General features: G+C 38.0%; 1 long non-coding RNA gene across 1 annotated transcript in view; it reads right to left on the bottom strand.

The window, feature by feature from the left end:
* Nucleotides 1-26843, bottom strand: part of LOC144221228 (uncharacterized) — a 28736-nt gene extending 1893 nt beyond the window's left edge. The window contains exons 1-3 of the long non-coding RNA XR_013331993.1: nucleotides 26670-26843; nucleotides 11273-11314; nucleotides 1664-1720 (exon numbers count right to left, since the gene is read on the bottom strand). This is a non-coding gene — a long non-coding RNA (uncharacterized LOC144221228). The remainder of the gene's footprint in view (nucleotides 1-1663; nucleotides 1721-11272; nucleotides 11315-26669) is intronic.
* Nucleotides 26844-27228: the final 385 nt, after the last annotated feature.

Genomic DNA, 27228 nt, shown 5'->3' with positions numbered 1-27228 from the left:
AGAAAAGATGAGATCCTGCCACATTCCAGAAGTTATGCCTTTATGGGTTAGACAGTGTCTAGATATCTTTACCCATTTGACCCATATCACAGAAAAGATATTTCATCTTTTTCCCACAACTCCAGAAAAGGTGGTGCAGCACTTGCTGAGGGTTTGAATTCTGGAGGCAGCACTTTTAATTTCCTATTTTCCTGCTTCAACACATTTGCCAAGTGACTGAGAAAGGTGCCAGATGTGACCTGTGTCTAGCTGGTTCAAAGTACAGTACAAACAGCTCTGGTACTCAGTCCCGGTGCCTCAGCAGATCCACTGCTTCTCAAAGAACCTGCATTAATCTGGATGCTCAAAGAAGTTGGCTGCAAGTCACAACAGGAAAGTCACAGTATAGCACCCGAAGATTTTGAAACAAGATCAAACCTCTTTTAGCAAGGGACTGTTTTTCTTTAAAGAAGCTACCTGCTTAGCTCACAAAAATTCAACCTTACTTCTCTCACAACATTTGAATTCAGTGACACAAATATCATACTAAGCACCATTTTAGTTGTGTCCCACCAGATTTTCATGTACTATACTTTTTTCATTTCTTGCTGTTCAAGCATTTTTAACTTCCCAATAGAATTTCTTCTTTGACCTGTTAGTTATTTTAAATGTGGTTTTACATTTCCAAACGTATCCTAATTTTTTTGTTTTGCCTATCTTTTATTATTATTTTGTATATTTAATTGCATTCTGATTAGAAAAGGTGGTCTTTATGAGACCAATTCTAAAATTTGTTGAGACTCATTTTATAATGAACACATCTTCCATTTCATTGTGATTTTAGGCTGCATTTTTCTGAGGACTACTGAGGAATATGTTTTCATATGTTCAGTGGTCATTTGGATATTTTCTCATGTGAAGGGACTCTTGAAGTCTCTTGCCCATTTTTAAGTCATATTTTTGATGTTTTTAAAAATTGCTCTGTAGATTTGGGGGGGGTATATTCTGAACACAAGTTCTTTGCCAGTTATATGTATTGAAAGCTTCTTCTTTGACTCTTTGAATTACATTTTTACTTTCAATGGTGTCTTTTGAAGGATAGAAGTCCTTGTTTTTATTACAGTTAAATTTAACAATCTATCGGGCGCCTGGGTGGCTTAGTCGGTTAAGCGTCCGACTTTCGCTTAGGTCATGATCTCGCGGTTCGTGGGTTCAAGCCCCGCGTCGGGCTCTGTGCTGACTGTCAGCTCAGAGCCTGGAGCCTGTTTCAGAGTCTGTGACTCCCTCTCTCTCTGACCCTCCCCTGCTCACGCTGTCTCTCTCTCTCTCTCTCCTAGAAATAAATAAAACATTAAAAAAAAAATTTAAAAAAAAATTTAACAATCTATCACCTTTATGGCTAGAATTTTTTGCTTCTCTTTCAAGAAGTGTTTCCCTCTGCCAAAGTAATGAAGATATTTTCTTGTATCAATTCCTAGATGCTTTGTTATTTTGCCTTTCACAGCTAAAGCAATAACCCAGTTGGAATTGATTATTTTATGCAGTTTAAGAGCCAAATTTCATTCTCTTCCAATTTAGATGTACAATTATGCATCATTTATTACAAATCCATTCTTTACCCACTGCTCTGTGGTGTCACCTTTGTCATAAATTACGTGTCCATATACTACACTGTCAAACTTACCATAATTTTGTAGTAAGTCTTCGTATTCAGTATAGCGAATGTTGAACCAAGCTTTCACTAGAGAAAGAAACACAATAAATAAACAAATTTGTTGAGATCCTTTATCCTTTTAGGCAAGCTGATTTAGCATTGCTATTTTGTTTAGGATTTCTGCATTTATCTTTATGAGACAGATTGTCCTTATTGTCCCTTAATTTTTCTTGTCAGATTTTGTCAAAATGGTGTTGACCTCATAAAACAAAATTGGGGAGTGGTTCTTTTACTCTGTTCCTCTGGAAGAAGTTTTGTAATATTGATGTTATTTATTGTCGGTAAATGTTGGTGGGATTTATTGCTCAAATAATTAGTCTGTGAGTTGTGTGTTTTTATAGGTGTGTGTGAAAGTTTTGATATTATGAATTTCTTTAATAACGATAAGACTGTTTATATTTGTGCTTCATTTTGTGTCTGTTTTTGTAACTTGTATTTTGCCATGAGTTTGCCCATTTATCTGAATTTCCAACCATGTAGCACAAAACTCTTCATGATTATCTTTTTTTTAAGGATATTTAGTGATGTCTCCTCTTGCATTCCTTAGATTTGTTATTGACGCCCAGCCTTATCACCCAGTGAGCAGTAAGTATATGTATATGTGTATATATATATATACTCAAGTTAGCTCCATATGAAGTATATATATTTATATGCAGATTATATTCCTATTAAATTGAGCCATTTTTCATTAAGAAGTGAACTTCTTTATATTCAGTAGTAATTTTTGCTTTAAGATCGACTTTTTATATATTAATATAGCAGTGACCAGCTTTCTTCAGATAGGGGTTTGGACTATCTTTTTTCATCTTTTAGCTTTTCTGTACCCTAATATTTTATATATGTTACTACTAAACAGCATATAGCTGGGTTTTCTTCTTTTATTCAGTGCACCTATCCTTCTATTTTGTTTTATTTTTATTTATTTTTAAATTTTTATCTATTTAAAGTAATCTCTACACCCAAAAGTGGGGCTCGAACTCATGATGCAGGAATCAAGAGTCACATGCTCTTCCAGCTGAGCCAGTCAGGTGCTCCTGTCCTTGTATTTTAATTAGACCAATTAATAGAATTACACTGAATGTAATTACTGCCATATTCACTTTGAATTTTCCTTTTTAAAAAAATAATCTCTATGCCCAACATGGGGTTCAAATTCATGCTCCCAAGATAAGGAGTTGCCTGCTCTACCCACTGAGCCAGCCATGCACCTCTGATGTATTCACTTTAAATTTACTCCCTCTAGGGACGCCTGGGTGGCTTAGTCGNTAAAAAAAATTTACTCCGTCTCTATTTACTTTTGATTTGTTTCATCTACTCTGTATCACTCCTTACTCCTTACTCACATTCTTTTGGATTGACTTCATTTTTAAAATTCCTTTTACCTCTTCCATTTCTTAGTCTTGTAGTCCTGTGTTTTACTATTCTGTTAGTAGTTCCCTGAAGATTGCAGCATATACCCTAGATGTATTTTTAAAAACCTATTGTTATTTTATCTCTTTTACGCTCCTCTTGAACAGCGCAAGTAACCATTTTCCTTGTTTGGATTTATATGTTATTGTTGTCATGTTTCAAAATGTTTTAGGGGTGCCTGGGTGGCTCAGTTGGTTGAGTATCTGACTTGATTTTGGCTCAAGTTGTGGTCTCACAGTTCGTAAGTTGTAGCCCCACGGTGCGCTTCGGGCTGGCAATTGGAGTGCTGGCGTGCTCTCTCTCTCTCAAAATAAATAAAAATTAAATAAATAAAATGTTTTATATATTTTAAATTCCACAAGCCATAATTATTTGCATTATTATTATTATTAGTTTAGGTAATGTGTTGATTGGATGAACTCATGTCTGTACCATTTTCATTGCTCTTATTTCTTCTTGCATTTCCAGTCTTACATCTGGGATTCTATTTTCTCTTGCCTGACTAACGCCATTTAGAATTTCCGTTAGTGTGGGTCTACATTGTTGCCAATACTTGCTGTATTTTGTATTTTTTATTCTAGCCATTCTGATAGGTGTAAAGTGATATTGTGGTTTTCATTTATATTTCCCTGATAATGAGTGCTTTTGAGTACCTTTTCACATGTTCATTGGCCATCTATATGTCTTCTTTGGAGCAGTGTCTTTTCAGGTCTTCTGCCCATCTTTTAATCAGATTATTTGTTTTTTGATGTTGAGTGCAGATCTGTTCAATGGCCAATTCTATCAATTTTTATTGGTCTAAAAACATCTCTTTACTTGGTTTTTTGCTCTTTACTTGCTCTTTCTCTGGGCACAGAATTCTAAGCTGGTAGTTATTTTCTTTCAGCTGTTTAAGATATCATTGCATTGTATTCTGACTTGCATTGCTTTCCAGGCTAGTTGTCAATCAAACTGTGGCTCTTTACTATTTTCATTAATAAATATTTCTAGAGTCCTTTTATTTTTGTTTTGGTCTTTTGGAACAGATGGTAGAAAAATAGAACAAGCATGTTTTTTTATTTACCAGTCCCTATGTAAGCCGCTGGTTGTGCTAATAATAGGCTTTTGGAAAAGGAGACAAGGAAAACACATTATTTTTAAATGTCAAGAGCTGTTTTTTAAATATATTGCTTATTTCTTGTTACTGGAAATCATCTTCAAATTACATACGATCAATAAAACTAGTCAAGCAGAAATGTCTCTACTGGTCATATTTGAAGAGATCTAAGAGGTTTTCTTCATTTGCGCATCTTCATCATTTTTTAACCAGAAAATACACTGTCAGATTGTTTATTTGCCGAAACACTGGATTACATAGGTGATTGAGTTTTCTGTAGTCTGTATTTTGCTGATGGCACTTTCACCGTGTGGCTTAACATGTTCCTCTTTCGTCATATGCAGTGTGCTGGGTATTGGTAGTTTTTCTCAGATTCGGGTTAAAGTTTCTGCAAAGACTGCTTCAAAGATGGGGTTACATTCTTCCACGAGGAAGCACATCATGTTTGTTTCTTTTTGTGTAATGTTAGCAGGTATGATGAACATTGGTAAGTTCCATTCATTTATTGCAAATGAATAATATTCAGCTCAATTGTTTCCTCTTTGCTTATTATAGGTCTCAGAAAAACAGCTTCCTCTAATCTATTGTCAGTCAGTAGCAGAGTGAGTATAGGAAGGCCAGAATAAATGCCTGATTCTTTCCCTTTATTTACTCATTTTCTAAATGATGAATTGCTTTACTAACATGCTCTAACAGTGACCTATGAGGAACTTGTTTGGGGAGGGGAGAGTGTAATGATGAACATGTGGATTTAAATATATTTAGTGTGTGTCTATCACTTCCAGTCATCTGGCTCTCCAATTGTCCCAACTTTGCCTTGTATAGCTATCTCTTCACATTCTGTTCTTTCTTGGCTCTGAAACCATTTTCCACTAGCATTGGATTAACTTCAGCCTAACTTTAATTTTATTTCTCCTTGTTTCACGTGTCTCATAGAACTTCCATGTAGGATCTCAGCAGTGGCTAGTGGAGTGCACTCCTGCGCGAAGGAAAACCACACAAATGGGGGCCCACACAGCACAGCGGCCCCTGCATCCCTTTAACTCTCCATTCTTTTCTTTTTAAAGCTTATTTACTTTTGAGAGAGAGAGAGTATGCGCAGAGTGGGGAAGGTAGAGAAAGAGAATCCTAAGCCTGCTCTAGGATCAACGCAGAGCCTAGCGCTGAGCCCAATCCCAGGAACCATGAGCCGAAATTAAGAGTCGGACGCTCAACCCGCTGAGCCACCCAGGTGCCCCTCATTCTCCATTCTTTAAAAAAAAAATTATGTCTTTATTTTATTTTGAGAGGGAGACAGAGTGCAAGCGGAGGGGAGGGGCAGAGAGAGAGAGAATCTGGAGCAGGCTCCAGTCTCTGAGCTGTCAGCACAGAGCTCGACATGGGGCTCAAACTCACAGACTGTGAGATCATGCCCTAAACTAAAGTCGGATGCTTAACCAATTGAGCCCCCCAGGTGTCCCTCATTCTCCATTTTTAAATTTTGTTCATGCAAGAAGGGAACTCGGTCTCTACCACATCCAGAAAATGTAACTTCCAGAAGTGGAAGACATTGAACTGCACTTGATCAGCCTCTCTTACTTAGTCAAACTCAACTTTGTGGTCTGTAACATGGATACTAATTCTTGCCTCTTTGGGGAGGATGGGCTCTTTGTGTAAGCTTTCTAATATTCCTGTCTTTGCTAGTCTTAAACATCATTAAAGTAGGTTTAAGTGTGGGTTTTTCCTTATCTGCCCTCTCTGGCACTCTCTGAGCACTTTAAATCTAGAAGCCTTACTTTGTATAAGCTTTCTAATATTCCTGTCTTTGCTAGTCTTAAATGTTATTAAAGTAGATTTAAGTGTGGGTTTTTCCTTATCTGCCCTCTCTGGCACTCTCTGAGCACTTTAAATATAGAAGCCTTATTACCATTCACCCCAAATATTTCCTCCCTTCACTTTGTTTTTTTCCTCAGACTCTTATCCAGATATTGGTATTTCTGTACTTCATATCACTTAACCTTCATCCTGTTCTTCTCCCTTCAGTTTGATCCTGTTCACTAATTCTTGCTCTGGCCGTATCTATCTGCAGTTTGTATGGTGGAGACAGAATATGTGTGTTTGAATCCTAATCCCAACCTGAGCAATTCTCTCAACATTTATGTGCCTCAGTTTCTTCACCTGTAAAGTAGAAATAATAGTAGTACCGACCTCACAGAGTTGTTGTTGACCGTGTAAATGTAAGAAATGCACATGGAGCATTGCCTGGCACAAAGTGAACAATATATACATTCTAGCTGTTACTGTCAATAAGTTGCTATTGTTCTTTTTTAAATCTCTTGTCCCAGCTTCATATTACTCATATCTTCTGTGAGAATAATTGTGCCTTCTGAATTCATGCTGTTCAGTTTTGTTATTTTTCTAGCTAATGCTGATGTGTTAGAGAAGAGTTAAGAAATAAGAAGTGTTAAGATAATAGAGGAGCCGAGCCTCAGGGCAGAGAACCCCAGGTACCACAAAGTGACAGTCTACAGCCCTGTTTTCTGCCACCACACCTGGAAACTCATGGTCGGGGATTGCTCTTAAGTCACAGCAACAGGCTGCTGTGCCAGGAAGAAACAACTTTCTTGGAATGTGTCATGCTAGTCCTGGTGTCTAGGGTAGGAGTAGGTGCAGGTGTGGGTGCTTAGGAAAGCCTGGTCGGTCAGCACCTGTCTTTCTCAGCGCCTCACCTAACCCCAGCAGGCTTCGGGGCTGCCCTGATGGTCTCCTTAGAACCAGCTGGCCTGGTGATCACTTCCATGTGATTCTCCCAGGGCAGCGTGGGGGAGACGCAAGCGCAAGCGTAGAAAAGCTGTGGTCTGGCTCTCTGAGGCCAGGCCATTCTCCTCCCCGGGGCGGGAGCGGCTCCCACTCACCATCCCCTCACTCACACCAGTCTATGACTCCTCCCTTCTCTCCTGGCATTTCTCACAATTTTTAGGTTGGATCCTCAGAGCCTTGCTTCACTCTCATCTGTGCTTTGGGGAGATGGAAGCAGCAGCCTGTCCTGGTGGCCTTCTCATCAGGAGCCAGGAGTCTCCTCTTTGCAGAAAATGTCTGGGCCTTTTCCTCTTTAAAGACAAAACTTGATGAGTTTCTTGGATGAATGGGACATTGAAAGATGCAGTCGTTTGGAAGCTCAGTCTGACTTCACTCACTCTTAGAAGGGCACCACTGACTTGGCCCCTTTGAAATAGAGCTGCAAGGAAAAATCAAACAGTCTCCACTCCCAATGCCAAACGAGATACTTTTTTTCCCTCTTTGCTTTTTTCTTTTTCTCCTTCTTCTTCTTCCTCCCCGCCCCCCCCCCACTTGTCCTCTTCAAGCACGTACCTTGCACATAATGGCCACTTAATAAACCCATGTTGACTCGATTTGGATCTATATCTAAGTCTTGTCATGAGATATTTTCAAATGAATTAAGCCATCTACAATAGAACGTATCTGCCTTTCTTTAAATCTGAGTAACTGAAAATTCTGATGAAGGGTGTGTACAAGTGTAAAGTAAATTCCTTATGTGATTAGTCAAGCTACCTGACTTCAAACAAGTTTTATTTTTGTCCATATTACTGGTAGACTGCTTGGCCTACGTCTGCTTGGCTCAGATCAGTTTGATCAACATGTTTAGCAAGGGTAAATTAGTAAATCCCTAAATAAATCAACTTGTTTGGGCAAAATAAGCAAATCTCTTATGACATGAGCCAAGCAGAAACTTCCCCTGCAATTTTCCTATGAATATGACACATGTTCAGTGCCTAAGGTTTCACCCACTATTGCAGGGAGCCGAGTTGTACCTGCCTTAGAGCACGTCGAGGTTTACACAAGTTTACGAGTGCAGGTCATGCCGTTGCTTTTGACTCAGAACTCAGTGATGGACAGATTAATGTCACCTGGAGAGTATCCAATCTTAATCTCAAATCTGCCTTTGGTTTTGGCGAGGCTGTTCAGATCTCTGAGACAGAAAACAGAAATGCTCTCTTATCTAGCCTGTGAGAAAGAAATGAACTGTGCACATTTGGTTTTTTTACAGCACCCTTTCAAGTGCATCAACGAGCCCATGCAAGTAGGACTTTCTGCCATATGCATGTTGCTTTCAAGCCTACTAAAAATATAGTTTCTCACACTTGGTGTTTCCTAATGGATTATCTCAGTTCTCAGGGATGAGTAGGTACCTGCAGAACAAGAAAATTTGTGGCTCTTGACAGTTCACACACAGCCTCAGAAATTCCCTACTCGTTTATAGATATTTGAGATAATAACTGGCAGGCTAAGTATGTTCTTGGATTGCAGTCGGACTCCTATGGAGAATCAGCACAGTGGAGCAAAAGAACATAATTTTAAGTATGAGATGAACATTGGTTTGAGCAATGGCTCTCTCACCAGGCTAAAGCTTCATGCTTTCAGGCTTGTAACTTCATCTCTCTGGGCCTCAGTTTCCTCATCTGAATATAATGGTAATTATGTATATGATGTATAGAGAGTGGTACCTAAGAGGTACCCAAGCATTAAGGAACCACTATAATTACAACATTCACTTATTTATTAATGCTGTGAGCATTAATATAGAATAAAATACAGATGTTCTTTGCCTTTCAAGCATGGATTTCACAATATACTGAACAGTTATTACATATATGCATATTGAATTCATATAAATAAATGTTGCATGTCTCCCATGTAACTCTGAAAATTAGAAATTGGAGAGTCAGTGAAAATTTCCACTTCTTTTTATCAGAGTTTAAAGTGTCCCAGATCTGTGAAATGACCATAATATCATTGAATATAAAATGAAGTATTATATTTGAGCCTGAGTGGCTCAGTCGGTTCAGCAATTGACTTCTACTCAGGTCGTGGCCTCACAGTTTGTGAGTTCGAGCCCTGCGTCAGGCTCTGTGCTGACAGCTCAGAGCCTGGAGCCTGCTTTGGATTCTGTGTGTGTGTCTCTCTCTCTGCCCCTCTCCTATTCATGCTCTCTCTCTCTCAAAAATAGAATAAACATAAAATAAATAATAAAGGGGCTCCTGGGTGGCTCAGTCAGTTAAGTGTCCAATTTCAGCTCAGGTCATGATCTCATGGCTTGTGAGTTCAGGCCCTGCCTCGTGCTCTGTGCTGATACCTCAGAGCCTGGAGCCTGCTTCAGATTCTGTGTCTCCCTCTCTCTCTGCCCCTCGCCCTCTCATGTTCTGTCTCTTCCTCTCTCAAAAATAAACATTAAAAACATTTTGGAATGAAAATTTAAAAAAGAATAAAAAACTACTTTATTAAAAAATTTAAATTGAAATATTATATAGCTCTGATTTATCACATTCAGTTGTTTGGAAATGCAGTAAATGCTGTAACATTCCATCACTTTTATTCATGACCTGAGTTTCAGCACTTTTTATTTCAAATTTTAGAGATATATGAAATAAATTATTTTAGACCTCATTTTTAGATTTTTGCATAAGAAAATACTTTCAGTATCTTAATAAAATTAGCACAATATTATTACATCAGAACTTTATACTTTGATAGCACCAAAAAGGAAAAAATCTTGTAGCCCAATCTCACTAATAAATATCACTGCAAAGATTGTAAAGAAAATTATGTTCAACGGAACCCAGTCAAATAATACATAAAAATCAGGAAGCATTTATTCTAGCAACATAAGAACAGTACAATGTTAAGAATTCTATAAATGTAGCTCACTGTATTAATATGTAAAAAAAAGTATATGATCTTGTGGTGTCAACTTGGGTAGGCTGACCCAACCGCCCCTGAATTCTCTTCGCTTAATTATAGAATAAGTCAGCTGAGGGGGCACCTGGGTGGCTCAGTGGGTTAAGTGCCCCAGCTCTTGGTTTCAGCTCAGGTCATGATCTCACAGTTCCTGAGATCAAGCCCCTTGTCAGGCTCTGCAATGATAGCGTGGAGCCTGCTTGGGGTTCCCTGTCTCCCTCTCTCTCTCTGCCCCTCCCCTGCTCATGCTCTCTCCCTTTCTCTCAAAATAAATAAATAAACTTTAAAAAATTAAAGAATAAGTCAGTTGAGGCGGTGGAAATATTAACAACTGTGAACAATTTGTGCACACACAAGCAATGACCACTCCTTCACCTGACCAGCATCAGTAATGAAGTGTCACCAATTTTAAAACATATTCTGATTTAAAAGGTTTTAAAATGTCAAAAAGGGGGTGCCCAGGTGGCTCAGTAGGTTAAGCATCTGACTTTGGCTCAGGTCATGATCTCGTGGTTCATGGGTTCGAGCTCCGCATCGGGCTCTGTGCTGACAGCTCAGAGTCTGGAGCCTGTTTCAGATTCTGTCTCTCTCTCTCTCTCTTTGGCCCTCCCCTGCTCACGCTATCTCTGTCTCTGTCCCTTTCTTTCTCTCTCTCTCGCTCTCTCAGAAATAAATAAAAAACATTTAAAAAATAAAAATAAAATGTCAAAAAGTTTTGCATCTAATAATAAGATATCGCATGTGACATTTCAAATTGTTAAGGGAAAGAGGGGATTACTCATTACAATGAATATACTTTACAGTACTAAAGCATTCTCTTTGACAGAAATATACAAGGTAAGACAAATGACAACTTAGAACAGTTTCTTTTAGAACAGTTATTTTTAAAACATGACAAAAGGGGAAAACATTACAAAGGATCTATTACTTTACTATAAAAACAATTCATATAGAGGCTTCTGGGTATATCAATCAGTTAAGTGTCTGTCTCAGTTTCAGCTCAGGTCGTGATATCAGGGTTCATGAGTTAGAGCCCTGCATCAAGCCCTGCATTGGGCTCCGTGATGACTGGATTCTCTCTCTCTCCCTGTCCCTTCTGCTTGCTCATGCTTTCTCTCTCTCTCTCTCTCTCTCTCTCAAAGTAAATAAACTTTTAGAAAAAGAATTCATGTAATTAACAAGAACATGATCAATACTGAGGAAAAATGAGCAAAAGACATAACCAGACAAATCTCTACAAAACATATAAATGGACAATAAATCAGTGACAATGTACTCAAATTCACCCTTAATTATAGAAATGCAAATTAAAACAAAATACTGTTTACACTTACCAGATTGGCAAAAACTTTCAAGTGCGATAACATCCAGGATAACTAAGAGTAAGGGGAAAACAAACATTCACACATTATTGGTGGAATTATATACAGCACATCCTTTTTGAGACAAATTGTAATGGTAATTTTTTTTTTAATGTTTATTTTTGAGAGGGAGAGCACAAGCAAGGGAAGGGGAGAGAGAGGGAGAGAGAGAATCCCAAGCAGGCTCCACACTGTCAGCACAGAGCCCAATGCAGGACTCAGACTCTCAACTGTGAGGTCATGACCTGAGCCAAAGTTGGACACTTAACCAAATGAGCCGCCTAGGTGCCCCATGTTATGGTATATCAAATTTTAAGATGTGTTCTCAACTTTATAGCAATTAATTGATGGCAATGATTTATAAATTCCTCTATAATAGAACATTTGAATTCAAATTTGTCAACCATGTGTTTTTGTAATGAAATTAATCTAGACAAAGTCTAGACCTTGGGATTTGTTGTAGAGAAGTTAAAAAACTGGGGCTTCAGATAGCCGTAAATCTACATATGTCAAAGTTTTTTCATGTCCTTTCATAACTCCATGTAAGTACTTATATAGGTGGTTCTGTACAGTCATGAAAAAAAATGCCTGTAAGTGCTGCTTGGAAATGTGGAGATACCAGAGCTTGGAGCCAGGCAGCACTGTCAATGCCTCTCATTTCTAGCACTTACTTGCTTTGGAACTTGGGTAAGACATTTTCATTAAGATTTGGAAAATAGGGGGACACCTGGGTGGCTCAGTTGGTTAAGCATCCAACTTCAGCTCAGGTCATGATCTTGAGGTTTGTGGGTTTGAGCCCTGTGTTGGGCTCTCTGCTGTCATTATGGAGCCTGCTTTGGATCCTCTGTGCCCTGTATCTCTCTCTTTCAAGAATAAATAAATATTTAGGGGCTCCTGGGTGGCTCAGTCTGTTGAGCATCCAGCTCTTGATTTCTGTTCAGATCATGATTGAGATCAAGCCCCACATCAGGCTCCATGCTGACAGTGCAGAGCCTACTTGGGATTCTCTCTCTCTGCCCCTCCCCTGCTTGCACATTCTCTCTCTTTGTCTCTCTCTCTCTCAAAATAAATAAACTTTTTAAAAAGTTAAAAAATAAACATTTTTTACAAAGATTGGAAAATAGGTAGAACAATATCTACTTCACAGAGTTGTCGTGAGGACAGAATGAGATAACATATCTAAGCCTTCTGTGATGTCACCTGATGCATAGTATGTTCTCAATAAATACTGTTCTTAGCTCACAATCTTGGCTCTTAACTCATTTAAAAATGCCATTCTTGTGCTTAATTTTATAGGATCCTGGATAAAATGGAGCTATCTGAATTCCGTAATTCATCTGTAATGCCTTTCTTATTGTCACCATCTCTGTGCTGTTTGTTGCTTTTGTTTTAGTCTTTGCCATAAAGTTCTCACCTCATATCTTTAGTCAGTCCTCAAGTACTGTTCCTGGTCTCTCTTGTTTTATGATGATGTTGGGTCAGGACAGCCATACACAAAACTGTCCTGCATTTCATGATGGTTCAACTTCTTTGTAGAAGCCGAGTGGACAGAAGGGACAGCTAATCCCAAAGAATGTTACAATGTGCTGGTGTTGGAATCTGTAGTTGGAACTCTAGTAGCATCTATTCATAGCAATCCCGTGGGTGACATTACAGTTGTGTTTGGGAGATTATCTGAGGAAAAGCCACTTACTATTTTTTTGGAACTGAAAAAACTCCAGGTCAAAATAAGTGAAGTTTTTTATTGATTCAAAATATCATTGTATCTTGCCTTGAAATAAGAGAATCTGACATCCTAGAGCCTGGTATAAAGAGTAGAGGGTTTTGTTTTATTTTTATTTTTTTGAAAGAGAGAGACCGCACAAGCAGGGGCAGGGCAGAGGGAGGGGGACAGAGAATCCGCAGCAGGCTCTGTGCTGACAGCAGTGAGCCCAATGTGGGGCTCGAACTCACAAACTGTAAGATCATGAGCTGAGCTGGAGTCAGACGCTCAACTGACTGAGCCACCCAGGCACCCAAGAGTAGAGATTTGAATGGACTGTTGAAAGACCTTAATGTGAACCAAGTGGTTGAACATGAAGTCACGTTTACTCTGGAATGTGTTCATGTCAACTGATATGTGATTCGTCCCATTATAAGGGTCAGTGAGAGCTAAACTATAGATGCGTGTTAATTATATCGAGTCATCTTAACTATGGAACATCGTCTAGGCCTCAGGCCTAAAGAGAAAGTTAATTACTGCTGAGTTAATTGAACAAAAACTGTCCTGGAAAAATCGGTATTAATATATCGGAATGGCATGAGTTAGGAGATGGTGAGCATCAGAGAGTGAGGCGTGAAGCAGGGGCACATCCAGCATTGTCTAGAGTAAATTGAAGAGCAATGAACACCTTCTGTAACTGATTATATACTCTATCTAAAGAAGCTCTTGGCTGCAAGTAACAGAACCCTTAAACTGTCCTAAATGTGAAGGAAAGGTATTATTTCACCAAACCGCAAGTCTAAGTGTAGGACAGGCTCCAGCTGCCGCATAAGGAAGGCTCTGGCTCAGATTATTTTTACTGTTCTGCCCTCTTTGAATTTGCTTTGTCCTCAGGCTATCTTCCACTGTTACTACAAGAGGAGGGGGTAGAAGAGAGAGAAGAAGAGAGGAGAGGGGGAGTAGAGAGAGAACTTTCCCATCAGTCTGATTAGGCTGGTAGAGGTCAAGTGCCTTCTATTACATCGGTTATTATTAACATAGAAATGTCATGGGGCGCCTGGGTGGCTTAGTCGGTTAAGCGTCCGACTTTCGCTTAGGTCATGATCTCGCGGTTCGTGGGTTCGAGCCCCGCGTCGGGCTCTGTGCTGACTGCCAGCTCAGAGCCTGGAGCCTGTTTCAGTCTGTGACTCCCTCTCTCTCTGACCCTCCCCTGCTCACGCTGTCTCTGTCTCTCTCTCTATCTCCTAGAAATAAATAAAAACATTAAAAAAAAAAATGTCAGGGGCCCCTGGGTGGCTCACTTGGTTAAGCAAATGACTCTTCATTTTGACTCAGGTCATGATCTTATAGTTCTTGGGTTCGAGCCCTGTGTCAGGCTCCGGGCTGGCAATGCAGAGCATGTTTGGGATTCTCTCTCTCTCTTCTTCTCTCTCTGCCCCACCCCTGCTTTCTCTCTCCCTCTCTGTCCCTCCCTCTCTCTTTCTCTCTCAAAATAAATATACTTTTAAAAAATATATGGAAATGTCATGCATTGCCTGGCTTACTTCATCCCACAGTCAATTATTTGACAAGAGCATAGAATTAATAGTACAGACTTAAACCAAGTAGAGCCTTTCTCCCAGTTTGAGGATGGAGTCACATTCCCTGTGATCACACGAGCTGCAAATGAACGAAATTCGTGCTCTGTTAGGAAGGATATGATGGGGGCTAGTGGAGAATAGTTGCCAGGTACATAGCTAGTAGATTATGCTTCTGGTAATTCTAAAGTAACCTTCCAACCAGAAATCAAAATTCACTGTCCACAGGGCACAAGGTCTGATCACCTTGTCCATTGTACTTCTCATAAGTTAATATATTGGCATCTGGGTTTATACTTTTACCTTTCGTGATCTCCATAAGACTGAACCTTTCTCTTTTTTTTTAACTTTCAGAATTTTTTTTAATTCCAGTATAATGAATACAGTGTTATGCTAGTTTCAGGTGCACAATATAGTCATTCAACACTTCTGTACGTTACTCAGTGTTCATCAAGATAAGTGTACTTAATCCCCTTCACCTATTTCACCCATCCCTCCACCCGCTCCCCTCTGTGACCACCAGGTTGTTCTCTGTTTGGGAGTCTGGCTTTTTGGGGTTGTCTCTTTTTTTCTTTGTTTTGTTTCTTAAATTCCACATATGAGTGAAATATGTGGTATTTGTCTTTCTCTGACTGACTTGTTTTACTTAGCATTATACTCTAGATCCATCCATGTTGCTGCAAATGGTAAGATCTCATACTTTATGGCTGAATAATATTCCTGTGTGTGTGCACGTGCGCATGCATACCACTTCTTCATCCATTCATCTATTGGTGGATGCTTGGGTTGCTTCCATAATTTGGCTGTTATAATATTACTGCAATAAACATAGAGGTATATGTATCTTTTTGAATTGGTGTTTTTGTATTCTTTGGGTAAATAACCAGTAGTGGAATTACTGGATCATATGGCAATTCTATTTTTTATTTCTTGAGGAACCTCCATACTGTTTTCCATAGTGGCTGCACCAATTTTCATTCCTACCAGTAGTGCACAAGGATTCCATTTTCTTCACATTCTTGACAAAACCTGTTGTTTCTTGTGTTTTTAATTTTAGCCATTCTGACAGGTGTGAGGTGATATCTCATTGTGGTTTTAATTTGCATTTCCGTGATCATTAATGGCGTTGAGCATCTTTTCACATGTCTGTTGGCCCTCTGTCTCCTTTGAAGTAATATCTGTTCATGTCTTCAGCCCATTTTATAATTGGGTTATTCATTTTTGGGGTGTTGAGTTGTATAAATTATATATATATATATTTTGGATAATAACCCCTTATCAGATATGCCAGTTGCAACTATCTTCTCCCATTCAGCAGGTTATATTTCAGTTTTGTTGACAGTTTCCTTTGCTGTGCAGAAGCTTTTTATTTTGATGTAGTCCCAGTAGTTTACCTTTGCCTTTGTTTCCCCTGCCTAGGAGACTTATCTAGAAAAATGTTGTTACAGCTGATGTCAAAGAAATTACTGCCTGTGCTCTCTTCTAGGATTTTTGTTTTCAGACCTCACATTTAGGTCTTTAAGCCATTTTGAATTTATTTTTGTGTATGGTGCAAGAAAGTGACGACTGAACCATTCTTGATGTATTAACAAAATCAAGTGCCTGTGCCTGCATTTCTGAGGACAAACTACAGCACACAATATAATGATTTCACCAAAGTAATATCACCATTATGGGACTTCAGTTGGCTTTTCTTTGATGGCTCCCTTCTTGTCATATTCTGTGCTTTCATCATTCATATTTTATATATCATCAGCAGTCAATATATCATTGCTATAAAGTCATCATGGGAGTATTCTAAGTCTGTGTGCTGTGTTTACCCCCTCAATTCAGTACAAATCCAAATCCAAATGATTTCCTTATCTCCCCATTAATTATGTTCTTTGAATCCTTACATATTTATACATATGTTGCATGTTTTTTTGTTTATTATTTGTTACACCCACTGGAATAAGGTAAATAAAGGAAGAGGCTTTGTTTGTTTTATTCACCACTGAAACCCAGGGCCTAGAGTAGTACCAAGCATATATAGTAGTGCCAGGCAATATATTATAGGCAGTCTTTGCTTTGCACAGTAGTATGGGGCCATTAAATGTGATGAAACTGAGCAAAGCATTCTTTTTTTTTTAATCTTTTTGAAAAGTTCTTAATTGAAGTATAGCAGACATTTAATGTTATATTAGTTTCAGGTGTACAAGATCGTGATTCGGGGCGCCTGGGTGGCTTAGTCGATTAAGCGTCCGACTTTCGCTTAGGTCATGATTTCGCGGTTCGTGGGTTCGAGCCCCGCGTCGGGCTCTGTGCTGACTGCCAGCTCAGAGCCTGGAGCCTGTTTCAGTCTGTGACTCCCTCTCTCTCTGACCCTCCCCTGCTCACGCTGTCTCTCTCTCTCTCTCCTAGAAATAAATAAAACATTAAAAAATAAAATAAAATCTCTTTAAAAGATCGTGATTCAACAACTCTCTACATTACTCAGTGCTCACCATGAGAAGTGTAGTCACCATCTGTCACCATACCATGTTATTACAGTATTATTGACTATATTCTATAGGCTATCCTTTCTATCTTCATGACTTATTTTATAGCTGGAAGTTTGTTCCTCCTAATCCCTTTTATCACTTTTGCTCACCCCCCTCAACCCACCTCCCCTCTGGCAACCACCAGTTCCCTTTGCTTAAGAATCCGTGTTTTTGTTTGTTCATATGTTTTGTTTTTGAGATTCCACATGTGAGTGAAATCATATGGTATTTGTGTTTCTCTGTCTGACTTATTTCACTTAGCATGACACTTTAGGTCCATCCATGTTACATATGGAAAGGCTCCTTCCTTCCTTCTTTCTTTCTTTCTTTTCTTTCTTTCTTTCTTTCTTTCTTTCTTTCTTTCTTTCTTTCTTTCCTTTTTAGAGAGAGAGCGGGATCAGGGGAGGGGTAGAGGGAGAAGGAGAAAGAGAATCCCATGCTGGGTGTGGAGCTTGATGCAGGGCTCAATCTCATGACGATGAGATCATGACCCAAGCTAAAATCAAGAGTTGAATACCACTCAGGTGCCCCAAGATTCCATGTTTCTAATTTTTATTTTTTTAATTTAAAAATATTTTTTATTTCTCAGGTTGAACAGTGCTTGCCTTCTCATTGTATAACTTTTCACCTGGAATGGGTACCTTCTCTGTGCCTTGGCATTGTCAAAGTTTGGATCAACTTTCTACATTTTATCCTTTGAACATTCAATGTGGGGAAATAGCTCTCTGAGAGTTCCTTTAACATGAATTTTTTTGCCAGCCTCAATTCCTCTGGACATCTTCATCTTTTTCAGCCACAATCACGTTCTTCATTTATGTTGTTAAGATTGCCTTCACTAATTAGCTACAGCTGCATATTTAGAGTTTCTCAAATGGCAGTAATGTCAACATTCCCATGATGAGCTATTTCGTATTAACTCCATTTACCTGTGATCCGCATTTCACTTCCTGGTTATCACTTTTCTTCCTTTGTTTCCCTTTTATTTTTGTTGGTCAATTCCTCTTTCAATTATCCTTTTTTTTTTTTTAAAGTTCTCTTCTTTTCTGACTTAGTTCTTTTTTTTTTTTTAATATTTTTTATTTATTTCTAGGAGAGAGAGAGAGACAGCGTGAGCAGGGGAGGGTCAGAGAGAGAGGGAGATACAGACTCCGAAATAGGCTCTAGGCTCTGAGCTGGCAGTCAGCACAGAGCCCGACGCGGGGCTCGAACCCACGAACCGCGAGATCATGACCTAAGCGAAAGTCGGACGCTTAACCGACTAAGCCACCCAGGCGCCCCTCAATTATCCATTTTTTTAACATATCATGTGGGTTTAATCATTGGGAGACAGGAGGCAGCACAACTACAAGCTTCAGAGTCTGTACCTGAACTGAATAGCATATCGGTAGTGACCAGTCTGAACAGTCTCTGAGCAGTCTTTGTGCAAAGGGTGGACTGCGTGTAGCGTAATGAATAAATGAATGAAAAACTGACCTCTTGATTGGAGGGAAACATTTGTTGTATAGATAGTAAGGACCGTTTTTACAAAGTTTATATATACAAAGTTATTAGAATAATGTGGTGAGCAAGTTGCACATGATTTGGACCCTCTGGAGCTTATACTGTATGGGAAGGTTCAGACAAACAAACAGTCGATCACAACACAGCGTGAGAAGTACTATAATGGGAAAAATAGTAGAATTGGTAGAATTCACCTGTGGAACCATCTGGGCTTTGTGCATTTTTGTTGAATGGTTTCTTAATAATTGTTTCCATTTCTTCTGTGGAATTTGATTAAGTCTCCTAACTCTTAGGGGGTCAACATAGATATATATTTCTCCAAGAAATTATGCATTTCATCTAGATTTTGCAATCTATTTACATAGAGGTCAGGAAAGCAGTATCTTAAGACTTTTAAAAAATTTTGTTTGAAAGGCTTTCGCCTCATCATTTCTTATTCTATACACTTGTACTTTCTTTCTTTCTTGATCAACTTAGCTAGTGATTTGTCTGTTTCATTAATTTTTCCACAAGAAAAGCAAATAGAAGGGTGCCTGAGTGGCTCATTCAGTTAAGCATTAGACTCATGATTTCGGCTCTGGTCATGATCTCATGGTTCTTAGGTTAGAGCCCTGCCTCAAGCTCTGTGCTGACAGGACAGAGCCTGTTTGGGATTCTCTCTCTCCATCTCACTCTGTCCTTCCCCTGCTTGCACTCTCTCTCTAGAAATAAGTAAATGTTAAAAAAAAAACCAATAAGATTTTGATATATTAATTAGAATTACTGTTTTTTTTATTCTGTACTTCATTAATTTCTGCTTTTATCTTTAATATTTTCTTCCTTGTGCTTTCTTTTGCTTTATACTGTTCTTTTTCTAGGTGTTTAAAAAATTTTTAAATTTTTATTTAGTTTTGTGTGTGTGATAGAGAGAGAGAGAGACAAAGCATGAGGAGGGGAGGGTCAGAGAGAGAGGGAGACACAGAATCCAAAGCAGGCTCCAGGCTCTGAGCTGTCAGCACAGAGCCCGACACAGATCTTGAACTCATGGACTGCAAGATCATGACCTGAGCCAAAGTCAGAGGCTTAACCGACTGAGCCACCCAGGCAACCCCCTTTTTTTAAATCTTTATTTATTTTTGAGAGAGAGAGAGAGAGAAAGAGAGAGCACATGAGCAGAGGAGGGTCTGGGTGTTTAAATACAAATGAACTGGGGCACCCGGGTGGCTCTGTCAGTTAAGCATCCGACTTCGGCTTAGGTCATGATCTCACAGTTCATGGGTTCGAGCCCCACATCGGCCTCTGTGCTGACAGTTAGCTCAGAGCCTGGAGCCTATTTCAGATTCTGTATCTCCCTCTCTCTCTCTGCCCCTCCCCTGCTCATGCTGTCTCTCTCTCTCTCTTTCTCTCTCTCTCAAAAATAAATAAAACATTTTTAAAAAATAAAATACAAATTAACTTTTTTTGGCCTTTCATTTTTATTGAAAAAGTATTTAGTGCTATTAATTTTCTTTAATCAATGCTTTAAATGCATTTCATAGATTCTGATATGTAGCGTTTTCACTGTCTATTATTTGCTTAAAATGATATACTTACGGGGCACCTGGGTCGCTCAGTCAGTTATACGTCTAACTCTTGATTTCTGCTCAGGTCATGATTTTGTGGTTCAGTGGGACCAAGCCCCAAGTGAGGCTCTGTGCTGACAGTGCAGAGCCTCTTTGGGATTCTCTCCCTCCCTCTTTTTCTGCCCCTCCCCAGCTCACTCGCATGTGCTCTCTCTCTCAATAAATAAATAAAAACTTAAATAGAAATAAATAAAATGATACACTCCAAGCTTGTAATTCTCCTTTTAGTCAGAGTTAATAGGAGGTTTTGTTTTCATATTTTCAGGTCTATCAGGTCTACTTTGTCTGATATCAGGATTGCTACCTCTGTTTTCTTTTTGTTTACACTTGCCTGGTATACTTTTGTTTATCTCTTTACATTTAACCTTTCTGAATCACTTTGTTTTAGGTATTATCTCTTGTATACAGCATATAGTTGAGTTTAGTTTTGTGAGCCAAATTGAAAATCTTTTTGTATTAATAAATAAAGCCCATTCACATTTATTATTATGGCTGATATATTTGATATTAATTCTCTCAAAACATTTTATTATGTTTTGTTTTATTTCTTGTTTCTCTTTTATGAGATATGCATTCTTGGCTTTTTTATTTATTATTTTTAGGAAGGTTTATATTTTTGGTTTAGTGGTCACTTTTGTAGTTGTACCTTTTTTAATGCCCTCGGTCCCCTTTTTTGTAAGTTAACTTTTTATTATCTGGGTTACCATGGATTTTAATTTTTCTTCTATCTTTTGTTTATTTATTTAAAAATTTTTTAAAATTTGTATTTATTTTCAAGAGACAGAGACAGAGCATGAGCAGGGAAGGGGCAGAGAGAGAGAGAGAGACAGAATCCAAAGCAGGCTCCTGGCTGTGAGCTGTCAGCACAGAGCTTGACATGGGGCTCAAACTCAGCAACTGTGGGATCATGACCTGAGCCTAAGTCAGATGCTTAACCGACTGGGCCATCCAGGTGGCCTCACTTTTTTTTGTTTTAATTTTATTTTTAAGGAATCTCTGCACTCAATATGGGGCTCAAACTCACAACTCCAAGACCAAGAATCACATGCTCCATCTATTGAGCTAGCCAAGCACCCCAAATTCTCAGTATCTTTTAATACCCGCCTAATATCTATGTAACAATGAACTTTTTCTATTTTCCTTTTTTCCTCCTCTTTGTCTTCCCCATTTTTAAAATGCATTATTTCTATTGTGTCATAATATGTAATATTTGCATGTTAGTGGTCCATCCTCATACCCTACTTTGGTTTTGTCTTGCTTGTATATATAGATTATTAAATGCTTACCCTCAGCCCTTTTACCCTAGTTATTCAAGTCATCACTTGGTTGGATGAAGTTCACTTTCTAGTAAATTCCTCAAGAAGGGCTTACTGATGTAGAATTCCATGCATTTTTGTGTGTTGAAACTGATTTTCTATAGCTTTGATATTTGGGTAGCTTGGCTAAATATAAAATCATTGATCCACACTTTCTTTGACTAAATGCTTTAACAATTCTCCTCAATTGTTATCATACTTTGTATATTGGTTTTGAAAGTCTGATGCTAGTCTGATTTGTTTGCTTTTCGTATTACAGTTTTACCTAGAGACAGTGAGAATTTTACTTTATCTTTGAATCTAATGACTTTATTAGCATACATCTCAGAGTTGATGATTCTGGGTTCATTTCCTCAGGAACCCTGTGAGCCCTGTTTGTATTTCCAGAAAGTTTTCTTGAATTATGGATTTAAATACTAGCTCTTTTCCATTATTTTGTTTTTTCTTCAGGGACTCTGATAATAGGATATTATTACTTTTCTGCCTGTCTTCCAGTTGTAGTTCTCCATTTTCTCTTTGATTCTTTTTACAGAAAAATTTGCCGTCTGCAAAATTCACACTAAAAATAATAGATTTAAAGTAAAAACTGGATTAAGTAAAATTACTTGAAACCAATGCAACTTTATCAACTAGAAGACTAACAACTGTTAAAAAATTATAATAAAATATTAGCACAACTTAAAAGACATTTTAAGTTCCTAAAAATAAATAATATAATTTATTAAACAAACAGAGTGAATATAGGGAGATAGTGGCATTTTATGAAATCACTAGCTTCTAGTCTTCAAAAATACCTAGGTAATGGAAGACAAAGGAAGGCTGAGGAACTGATTCAGTTTAAGGGAGACAAAAAAGACATGATAGGTGAACCTTTAATGGATATGGCTAGGTATAAACCAGTCTGCAAAGGCTATATGCTATGTGGGAGAAAAAGATGAATAGTGGAGCACAGAGGATTTTTAGGGAGTGGAACTCTCCTATATGATACTATAGGAGATACCTATCATTGCACATTTGTCAAAACCCATAGAATGTGCAATACAAAGAGTAAACCTTAGTGGAAACTATGGATTTTAATTAATAATAACATGTCAACAATATTGGGTCATCAGTGTAGCAAATGTACCACACCAACACAAGGCGCGAATAATAGAGAATCTGGATGAGAGGAAGGAAGATAAGGTCTATGGGAACTGTGTACTTCCCGCTAAACCTAAAACTGCTCTAAAAATATAAAGTCTATTAAAAAAAAAAAAGGGCATGGCAGCAAACTGAAACACATGATCTTGAACCAGGGAAACCTGTTTCTTTTCCCTTTTCTATAAAGGATATGACTGAGACAGTTTGTTGAATTTGAATAAGAACTTTAGGTAAAGTATCATAATCAAAATAGATATACGTATTATGCCTGATGGAGACTTTAAAGTAACAATCATAAGGATACTCAGTGGGCTTGAGAAAAAAGAATGGAAGACTTCCTTTACCGCAGGGATAAAAGTCAGGATCAGTCAGAAATGCAAACTGCAATAACTAAGAACTGAAACAGGCTTGATGCAGTGAACAGCAGGCTGGAAGAATCAGGGGAACAAATCAGCGAGCTAGAAGACTAAGTAATAGAAAATATGAAACTGAACAAAAGAGAGAAGAAGTACACAACACAAGAATAGACTCAGGGAAATCAGTGACTCCATGAAACATAATACCATTCATATTATAGGAGTCCCAGGAGAAGAGAGGGAAGAGGGGGCAAAAAAAAAAAAAATTTAAGGAAGTAAGAGCTGAAAACTTCCCTAATCCAGCAAAGGAAACAGACATTCAGATCCAGGAAGCACGGAGAACTCCCATCAAAATCAACAAAAGCAGGCCAACACCAGGACATATTGTAATTAAGTTTGAAAAATATAGTGATAAAGAAAAAAACCTAAAAGCAAGCAAGACAAATGAAGTCCCTGACTTGCAAGGGAAGACCCATAAAGCTAGCTGCAGATCTCTCCACTGAAACTTGACAGGCTAGAAAGGAGTGGCATAATATATTCAATGTGCTGAATGGCAAGGCTGTGTCATTCAGAATAGAAGGAGAAAGAGTAGCCCAGAGAAAAAGGAGTTTGTGACCACTGTATACCAGCCCTGCAAGAAATATTAAAGGGGACTCTTTCAGTGGAAAGAAAAGACCAAAAGTGACAGAGACAAGAAAGGAAGAGAGAAAATCTCCAGAAACAATGACAAAACAGGTAATAAAATGGCACTAACTACATATCTATCAATAATTACTCTGAATGTAAATGGACTAAATGCTCCAGTCAAAAGAAAAACAATGTCAGAATGGATTTAAAAAAAAAAAAAACCCATCTGTATGCTGCCTACAAGAGACTAATTTTATTTTATTTTTGAAAATATAATTTATTGTCAGGTTAACTAACATACAGGATATAAAGTGTGCTCTCGGTTTCAGGGGTAGATTCCCATGATTCATCACTTACATACAATGCCCAGTGCTCATCCCAACAAGTGCCCTCCTCAGTGCCCATCACCCATTACAAGAGACTAATTTTAAATTTTTTTTTTTATGTTTTATTTATTTCTAGGAGAGAGAGAGACAGTGTGAGCAGGGGAGGGTCAGAGAGAGAGGGAGTGACAGACTGAAACAGGCTCCAGGCTCTGAGCTGGCAGTCAGCACAGAGCCCGACGCGGGGCTCGAACCCACAAACCGCGAGATCATGACCCAAGCGAAAGTCGGACACTTAACCGACTAAGCCACCCAGGCGCCCCACAAGAGACTAATTTTAAACTGATTTTAAATGTAAAGACACCGCAGATAAATTTAAAACATAAAGACACCTGCAGATTGAATGTGAGGGAATGGAGAAATATTTATCATGCAAATGGACATCAACAGAAGCTGGAGTACCAATACTTATATCAGAAAAACAAGATTTTAAATCAAAGACTGTAATGAGAGATGAACAAAGGCATTATATCATAATAAAGGAGACAATCCAACAAGAAGATATAACAATTATAAATATTTATGCCCCCAACATGGCAGAACCCAAATATATAAAACAATAACAAACATAAAGGAACTGATAGGAAATAATACAGTATTGGCAGGGGACTTTAACACCACACTTGCAGCAATGAACAGATCATCTAAGCAGAAAATCAACAAGGAAACAGTGACTTTAAATCACACACTGGATCAGATGGACTTAACAAATATATTCAGAATATTTCATCCTAAAACAGCAGAATACACATTCTTTTCTAGTGGATATGGAACATTCTCCAGAATAGATCACAAATCAGCCCTCAAAAAGTACAAAAAGAATGAGATTATGCCATGCATATTTTCAGACCACAATGCTATGAAACTTGAAAAATTTGGGAAAGACCACAAATACTTGGAGGTTAAAGAACATGCTGATAAACACTGAATGGGTTAACCAGGAAATCATAGAAGAAATTTAAAAATACATGGAAACAAATGAAAATCAAAACACAATAGTCCAAAACCTTTGGGATTCAGCAAAAGCAGTTATAAAAGAGAGGAATATAGCAATGCAAGCCTACCTCAAGAAGCAAGAAAAATCTCAAATAAACAATCTAAATTTATAGCTAAAGGAGCTAGAAAAACAATGACAAACAAAGCCCAAATCCAGCAGAAGGAACATAATAAAGATTAAAGCAGAAATAAATGACATAAAAATGTAAAAAAAAAACCAAAACAATAAAACAAATCAATGAAACCATAAGCTGGTTCTTTGAAACAATTAATAAAATTAATAAACCTCCTAGCCAGATTTATCAAAAGGAAGTGAGAAAGGACCCAAATAAATAAAATCACAAATGAGAAAGGAGAAATAACAACCAATACCACAGAAATACAAACAATTATTAGAAATATTTTGAAAAATTATATGCCAACAAATTGGACAACCTAGAAGAAATGGATAAATTCCTAGAAACATATGAAAGACCAAAACTGAAACAGGAAGAAGTAGAACATTTGAATAGACTGATAACCAGCAAAGAAATTGAAGCAGTAATAAAAAAATCTCCCAACAAACAAAAGTCTAGGGCCAGATGGCTTCACCAGTGAATCCTACAAAATATTTAAACAAAACATATTTAAACAAAAATATTTAAGCAAAATATTTAAACAGGTGTTAATACCTAGTTTTCTCAAACTATTCCAAAAAATACAAATGGAAGGAAAATTTCCAAATTCATTCTATGAGGTCAGTGTTACCCTGATACCTAAACCAGACAAAGATTCCACTAAAAAACAGAACTACAGGCCAATATTCCTGATTAATATGGATACAAAAAGTCTCAATAAATTACTAAATCCAAACCTACAGTACATTAAAAGAGTCATTGACCACAATCAAGTGGAATTTATTCCAGGGCTGCAAGTGTGGTTCAATATTCATAAATCAATCAATGTGACATACCACATTAATAAAGTAAAGGATAAGAGCCATATAGTCCTTTCAATAGATGCAGAAAAAGCATTTGATAAAGCATGTTCATTCATGATAAAAACCCTCAACAAAGTAGTGTTAAAGAAAACATATCTCAACATAAATAAGGATCATATATGAAGAAACCATAGCTAATATCATCCTCAATAGGGAAAAACTGAGAGCCTTTCCTCTACAATAAAGAACCAGACAGGGATGTTTACTCTCACCACTCTTATTTAACATAATATTGGAAGTCCTAGCCTCAGCAATCAGACAAAACGAGAAAAAAAGGCATCCATATTGGCAAAGAAGAAGTCAAACTTGGACTATTTGCAGATGACATTATACTCCATATAGAAAACCCAAAAGGGTCCCAAAAAAATATTGCTAGAACTGATACATGAATTCATTAAAGTTGCAGGATACAAAAATCAATGTGCAGAAATATGTTGCATTTTTATGTAGCAATAATGAAGCAGCAGAAAGAGAAATCAAGGAATCGATCCTATTTACAATTGCACCAAAAACCATAAGATACCTAGGAATAAACCTAACCAAAGAAGTAAGAGATCTGTACTCTGAAAACTATAAAACACTGATGAAAGAAGTTGAAGATGACATAAAGAAATGGAAACACATTCCATGCTCATTGATTGGAAGAACAAATATTGTTAAAACATCTGTATTACCCGGGGTGCCTGGGTGGCTTGGTCGATTGGGCGTCCGACTTCCGCTTAGGTCATGATCTCGCGGTTTGTGGGTTCGAGCCCCGCGTCGGGTTCTGTGCTGGCTGCCAGCTCAGAGCCTGGAGCCTGTTTTGGAGTCTGTGTCTCCCTCTCTCTCTGACCCTCCCCTGCTCACGCTGTCTCTCTCTCTCTCCTAGAAATAAATAAAAATATTTTTAAAAAATCTGTATTACCCTAAGCAATCTACATACTTAATTCAATCTCTATCAAAATATCAATAGCATTTTTCACAGAGCTAGAACAAGCAATCCTAAAGTTTGTTTGGAACCAGAAAAGACCCCAAATAGCCAAAGCAATATTTAAAAAGAAAAACAAAGCTGGATCACAGTTTTGGACTTCACATTATATTACAAAGCTGTAGTGATCAAGACAGTATGATACTGGCACAAAAATCAACACATAGATCAATGGAACATTATAGAAAACCCAGAACTGTGGGAGGGGGGAGTCTGGGAGGCTCAGCTGGTTAAACATCCGACTCTTGATCTCAGCTCAGGTCTTG

This window comes from Crocuta crocuta, unplaced genomic scaffold, assembly GCF_008692635.1.
Source record: "Crocuta crocuta isolate KB4526 unplaced genomic scaffold, BGI_CrCroc_1.0 scaffold59, whole genome shotgun sequence".
Taxonomy (NCBI): Eukaryota; Metazoa; Chordata; class Mammalia; order Carnivora; family Hyaenidae; genus Crocuta; species Crocuta crocuta.
This window is presented reverse-complemented; position numbering and strand designations above follow the sequence as displayed.